The following is a 7005-nucleotide window of genomic DNA, read 5'->3' on the forward strand; positions in this document are numbered from 1 at the left end:
GATAGTGGGCATCCTTGCCTAGTTCCTGTTCTTAAAGGGAATGCCTTTAACCTCTCTCCATTAAGAACAATGTTGGCTCTTGGGTTTTCATAGATATTTAGTGGGGTCTTAATTTTCTTGAATGTACATAAAAATTAATCTCTTACAACAGATTGGTGAAGTATTCTAAATTTCTTGTCATAGACTAGGGAGTATATCGAGGACTGTATTTGTTTGTTGAAACACCACAATTTGTATTCCATAGATTTCTGGAACCCTGTTTTCTGTCAATGCCTTCATTTTGGTTTACATTTCTTCTTTTAATAACATTGGTTCTTTTAAAAAAAATATTATGCTAGTTTATCTACAAAATTTGAATATATTGTTTTTCTGGCCAGATTCTTCCAATTTCCCTCACCCCCCACCAAATTGTACAACCTCTTGATTAATTCACTCCTCCCCATACATCCTCATCCCTCTGCTTCCACCCCCCCCTTGGGTCCTCATATTCATTCTACAATAATGGTTTTATGCAATATTTGTCCCTGTGAACTGAGTTAGTTCACTCAGAATAATGCTCTCCAGTCCCTCCCAAGCTAGGTAATAATTTACAAAATCATTGTTCCTGCAAGCAGCATAGTATTCTATTGTAGGAATGTACCATAATTTCTCAATCCATTTGATTGCAGTATCATTGGTTCTTGATCATATATGGTTGATACTCTGAAAGGTTTGAGTATCACTAATTCTTTTTGGTATTATCCTTATCTACTTTTGATGTTTTCCATGACATTAAAATTTTGTCTATAGAATATTTCAATCTTACAACTCTAGTCCTCCCTTTTTTCTTCAATCATTTCATCTTGAGAAATGCTGAACATATTCTTCTCTTTTGGTTGTTTAACACCAGGTCTTTGCTCATTTCATGTTAATATTTTATTTTGTCCTTCTGAATTATACTTTGAAATACTCTATTCAGCCCTCTTCCTCCGTTATTTTTTTTATTTTTTTTTTTTTACTTTTGCATATGTGTATACTAGAACAAGTTTCAAAGTCTCTTCTGTTTCCCATTTTTGGTCCTGTTTTTTTAATGGCATTTTACTTTCCTCATGCATGATACCATTCATGTTATCTCATAAATCTGTCTGGTCTTCAGTCATTAATAATGTTTAATATTTAACATATCAAAATTGTTCATGAGATAACCTAATTCAGATAGAATATCAAGACTGTGATCTGTCTCTTATGGATGTTATTTTTTTTTCAGCTTTGATTTGAATTTGTATATGAGCAAATGATGGTCCATTCTACAGTCAGCCTTTGGACTTGTTCTAACGAGTACTAATGAATTCCACTGCCTATCAACAGATTTAGTCCATTTTATTTCTATATCAAGTTACACATGTATAGCCTCCACGGATGATATCTACAATGAGTAAGTCATTGATCATACAAAATTCTATCATATAACATCTGGCCTCATTACTTTTACCAAAGTCACATTTTCTTATTATCAATCCTTCTTTATTTCTAAATTGTGCATTCCAGCCATCAGTTATTATTAATGCATTTTATTACATGTTTGAACAATTTCAGAGAGTAGAATTTGATATACATTCTCAAGTACATCATCTTTGGCTTTTGTAGTTGGTTCATGTATTTGAGTAGCAGTCATATTAACAAATCTTCTGTATGCATAGATTGATATTTTTCTAAAAAACGCAAAATTGTATTTCAGGACAAATCCTCAAATTTATGGTAATGAATGTTACCTTAATCCTCTTCAGTCTATCATTCCAAGCAAAGGAGACAATATGATTAGACAGTGAAAAATTGACATTACCAATTGGTTTAGGCCATCTAATGGCTGAGATATTAATCTTTAGACCTTTTTAATTCCTGGGAGCTTCTGTTCTCTCTAGAAACATACTTTGTATAAGAGCTTGTTTAACTTTTTCATTTTTCCATTTTACTTTATACTGGTTTATTTACAAAGTTCGTGTACACTCTTTTTCACACCAGATCTTTCTCATTTCCTTCACCTGCCCCTCCCAGTCATCAAATTGTGTGACACAATGATTAATGCCCCCTACTCCTCTGCCCATCCTCACCCCTCTGCACCCCTCCAACTCCCCACTTGGATCCTCATACTTGTTCTACAATAATGAACTTATACAGTATTTGTCTTTATGGACTGAGTTAGTTCACTTAGCATAATACTCTCCAGTCCCTCCCTAGTTAGGTTGTAATTTACAAAATCATTGGGTGGGCATATGGGCTGTTTCCATGTTCTTGTGATGGTCAATAATGTTGCTTTGAGCATTGGTGTACAAGTCTCCATTTGTAACTTTGTCCTCATTCTCTTGGGGTCTAAGCAGTGGACTAGCTGGATCATATGGAATTTCTATGTTCAGGTTTTGAGGAAGCATCAAACTGCCTTCCAGAATGGTTGTACCATTTTATAATCCCACCAACTATGTATAATGCTTCCTATCTCACCACATCCTCTCCAACATTTATTACTTGCTGTCCTATTAAACTTTGCCACTGCTATTGAAGTAAGATGATATCTTCTTGTGGTTGGATTTACATCTCTCTTATTGCCAGTGATTTCATGCATTTTTTTCATGTGTCTGTTGGCCATCAGACTATCTTCCTCTGTGAAAATTCTTTCTATGTCTTTTGTCCATTTTGTAATTGTGTTATTAGTCTTTTTCTTGTGGAGGCCCCATAGAATTCTGTAAACACTTGATATGAGAGCCTTATCTAAAATAGTATTGTCAAATGATTTTTTTGGTTTTGTTTTTTCCCCCAGTCAGCAGGTTTTCTTTTCACTCTGAAAATATTTTTGAAGTGCATAGGGATTTAACTTTTAGAAGGTCCCATTCATCAATTTTATCGTCTCCAGATTGTATATCTTTGGCTATATTTGGCAGTCTCTTTGTACCATAGATGAGGCCATCTAAGCTTAATCCCAATTTGTTTCTGATGAATTTTGTGGCCAACCTTTACTCCCAGATCTCTGATCCACACTGAGTTCATTTTTGTGTATGGTGTGAGATGTGGATCCTAGGTTCAGTTTTGCCAGCACCATTTGTTGAAAAAGGTAGTAATTTCCCCTTTTTAACAGATTTCATTTACTTGTTGAATATCATTTGACCATAAATAGTTGGTCTATTTCTAGGTTTGCAATTCTGTTCCATTGGTCTATGTGCCTCTCATTGAGCCAGTACCGTAATGTTTTGGTTATGACTGCTGTGTAGTAGGTTTTTAGGTCAAGGAGTACTATGCCTCCCATTTAATTTTTGCTTTTCAGAAGTATTTTGCTTATTCAGAGTATCTTTCCTATCCAAATAATTTGACAATTTACTATTGATCTCCTTGAAAAATTAATTTGGTATCTGTATTGGGATTGCATTGATAATGAAGATTGTTTTTGGTAGTGCTTTGTCATCAAGGTACTTTAGGGAAATAACAGCCTTCTAGCTTTACCACATTTGATCCCTTAAGCTCAAGCAGCAGGGAGGACTGGGATACTTTAAGGCAGGTGACAATCTAATCCCATAAGGGAAAAAAGGTTTCTTGCTTTGTCTTCAAGATACTTTGGGAAAATAACTGTCATCTAACCTGAACTTGTGAGACCTTTTAATCAAGCAGCAGGGAGAATAGAAAACTTAGAGGTAGATGAGATTCTACTTCCTGAAGGGAATAATAGGCTTCCTGCTTTTTCATCAAGGTACTTTTGGGAAATCCATGTCATCTAACTTCATCACGCGGGACCCCTAAAGCTCAAGCAGCAGGAAGGACCGGGAGACCATGAGACAGGCAAGAAACCACTCCCAGAAGGCAAAAGGTTTCTTGATTTGTCATCAAGGTTATTTGGGGAAATTACTGTCATCTAGGTTGACCAGGCAACACCCCTTAAGATCAAGTAGCAGGGAAGATAGGCATATCTAGGCAGGTGATAAGCCACTCTGAGAAGAGAACAATAGTCTTCATCCTTTGTCATGAAAATACTTTGGAGAGATAATGGTCCTCTAGCTTGCCCATACGGGACCCCTTAAATTCAAGAAGAGGGAAGAACTGGGAACTTTGAGGCAGGTGAAAAGTCAGTGTCAGAGTGAACAACGGCCTTCCTGCTTTGTCATCAAGGTACTTTGGAAAAAGAACTGCCTGCTTGTATGGTCAAGCTGGCAGGCAGTTATCATACAAGACCCTTTAAGCTCAAGCATCAGGGAGGACAGGAACCTTTGAGTCAGATGAGAAGCCACTTTCAGAAGGGAGCAACAGGCTTTGGGGAAATAGGGAAATAACTGCCTTCTGGCTTGACTACATGTTTCCCCTTAAGCTGAAGCAGCAGGGATAACCAGGATACTTCAAGGCAGGGTAGGTACCACTCCCAGAAGGGCACAAGAGGCTTCCTTCTTTGTCATCAAGGTACTTTGGGAAAATCACTGCCGTTTAACTTTAAGCCCTATCAGCAGTGAGGACCAGGACACTTTTGAGGCAAGCAAAAAGCCACTCCCAGAAGGGAATAACTGGTTTTCTGCTTTGTCAACAAGGTACTTTCAATAACTTGCATCTACTTTGACAAGCAAAAGGGAGATCAGAACACTTTGACAAAGGTGATAAGCTCTCTCAGAAGAAAACAACAGGTTTTCTGCTTGTCATAAAGGTACTTTAGAGAAATAACTGTTTTTTAGCTTGACCACGCAGAACCCCTTAAGCTCAAGCTACAGGTAGGACAGGGACAATTCAAGGTAGGAGAGATGCCACTACCAGATGCAAAGCACAAGCTTCCTGCTTTGTCATCAAGGTGTTTGGGGGAAATAATTGCTGACTGTCAAGACCACAGGGACACATTAAGCTCAGGCAGCAGAGAGGACCTGGACCCTTCAAGACGCAATTCCCAGAAGGGGATAATAGGCTTCCTGGTTTTTTCATCACGGTACTTTGGGGAAATAAATGTTGTCTAGCTTGATGATGCAGGATCCCTTAAGCTCTAGCAGTAGGGAGGACCATGAAACTTCGAGACAGGCATGTAACCACTCCCAGAAGGAAACAACAGGCTTCTTGCTTAAGGATGTGAGACTCCTTGAGCTCAAGAAGCAGGGATTACAGAGACACTTTGAGGCAGGCAAGAAGCCACTCCCAGAGGGAACAACAGACTTTTTGCTTTGTCATCATGGTACTATGGGAAAATAACTGCCGTTTAGCTTGACCACTCGAGACCCACGAAGGTGAAGCAACAGGGAGAATTAGAACACTTTGAGACAGGTGAGAAGCCACTTCTAGAAGGGATCAACAGGCTTCATACATTGACATCAAGGTACTTTGAGGAAATTACTGCTGTCTAGCTTGACCACGCAAAACCCCTAAGGGTCAAGCAGCAGGGAAGACTGGGGAACTTTGAAGCAGGTGATAAACTGTTCACAGAAGAGAACAACAGGCTTCTTGCTTTGTCATCAAGGTACTTTGAGGCAATAACTGCCTTCTAGCTTGAACGCGGAGATCTTTTAAGCTCAAGAAGCAGAGAGATGGAACACTTTGAAGCAGGCGAGAAGCCATTGTCAGAAGGGAACAACAGGTTCCTGCTTTGTCACCAAGGTATTTTGGGGGGAAAACCTGCTATCTAGCCTGTCCACGTGATACCCCTTAGCTCAAGCAGCAGGGAGGACCGGTACACTTTGAGGCAGTTGAGAATCCACTTCTAGAATGGAACAGTCTTGTCACTTTGTCACCAAGGTACTATGAGGAAATAACTGCCATCTAGCTAGACAGCAGAGAGGATGGGGACACTTCTATGTAGGCAAGAAGTCACTACCACAAAGGGACAACAGATTTCAGCTTTGTCTTCAAAGTATTTTGTGAAAACAACTGCTGTCTGCCTTGACCATGTACAGAGGTAACTCTTGGTTGCTTTGTTGCTAAACACAGACGTGTCAAATACGATAATGGTTACCCATGGTGGACAATGTTTAGTGGAGCTCCCCAATTAAAACAGGCTTGGAAGCAGGAGTGGCATCTACTTCTGAAATAGTTTGCCTCCGGAAACCCTGTGAACTTAAAGAAATGGAAAAAATGTGCCCTGTTCATTTATAGGGAAACTAATAGACATCTATGACTAGGTGGCACTTAACAACAACAATCCATGAACAGGGCACATTTTTTCCATTTCTTTAAGTCTTTCATTATGTCTCACAGAAAAGTTCTGTAGTTTTCTTTGTACAGGTCTTTTGTATCTTTAGTTCGGCTCACTCCCAACTACTCTCAATTTGTTGTTGGCTATTGCTTTCTTGGTTTCCTTTTGAGTTCTCTTTGTTACTGGTGAGAAATGATTTTTGGATATTGATCTTATATCATACCACTCTACTATATTGGCCTACTAGCTGTAAGAGCTGTTCTTTCTGTGTGCATGTTTTTGTTTTGGTAGGATTTTTTTTTTCAGTCCTTGCAGTTTTCTGTGCACACTATCATAGCATCTGCATGTAGCAATAGTTTAAGCATCTCTTTGCCAATCTAAGTGCCTTTTATTTTTTTCTCTTGTATTCCCCTAGCATGCACTTCCAGTAAAATATTGACTAGAAATGGTGACCCTGGGCATCCTTATCAGGTCCTTGTTACCAAGGGAAATGCTTTTAGTCTTTCTCCATTGAGAAAGATATTGGCCCTTACTTTTGCATATATGCTTTATAACATTATGTTCTTTAGTACTTTGGAGAGGTCACTGACAGCAAACTTATGACTTAAGCTAATGCAATATGTCTCCTGATCTCCTGACAGTTCATACCAAGGGTGTTCATTGTGGATGCAAGTAAGATGAAAATGTTGACAATTTCAATATTTTCTCCATCTATCATGATATGCATTCCATTTCTTTCTTAGGCATTGGAGAGATGAGATGAACTGGCATGGGGCATTTTTAGTCTGATGACCATATGATATATTACTCTGGAGATGAAAAGACAAGGAAAAATGGGGTTGCTTTATAGTAAAAAAAGTAATTTCTAGATCCATCTTGAAGTA

Source organism: Elephantulus edwardii, unplaced genomic scaffold (genome assembly GCF_000299155.1).
Source record: "Elephantulus edwardii isolate Elephantulus edwardi_28Jun2011 unplaced genomic scaffold, EleEdw1.0 scaffold00099, whole genome shotgun sequence".
Lineage (NCBI taxonomy): Eukaryota > Metazoa > Chordata > Mammalia > Macroscelidea > Macroscelididae > Elephantulus > Elephantulus edwardii.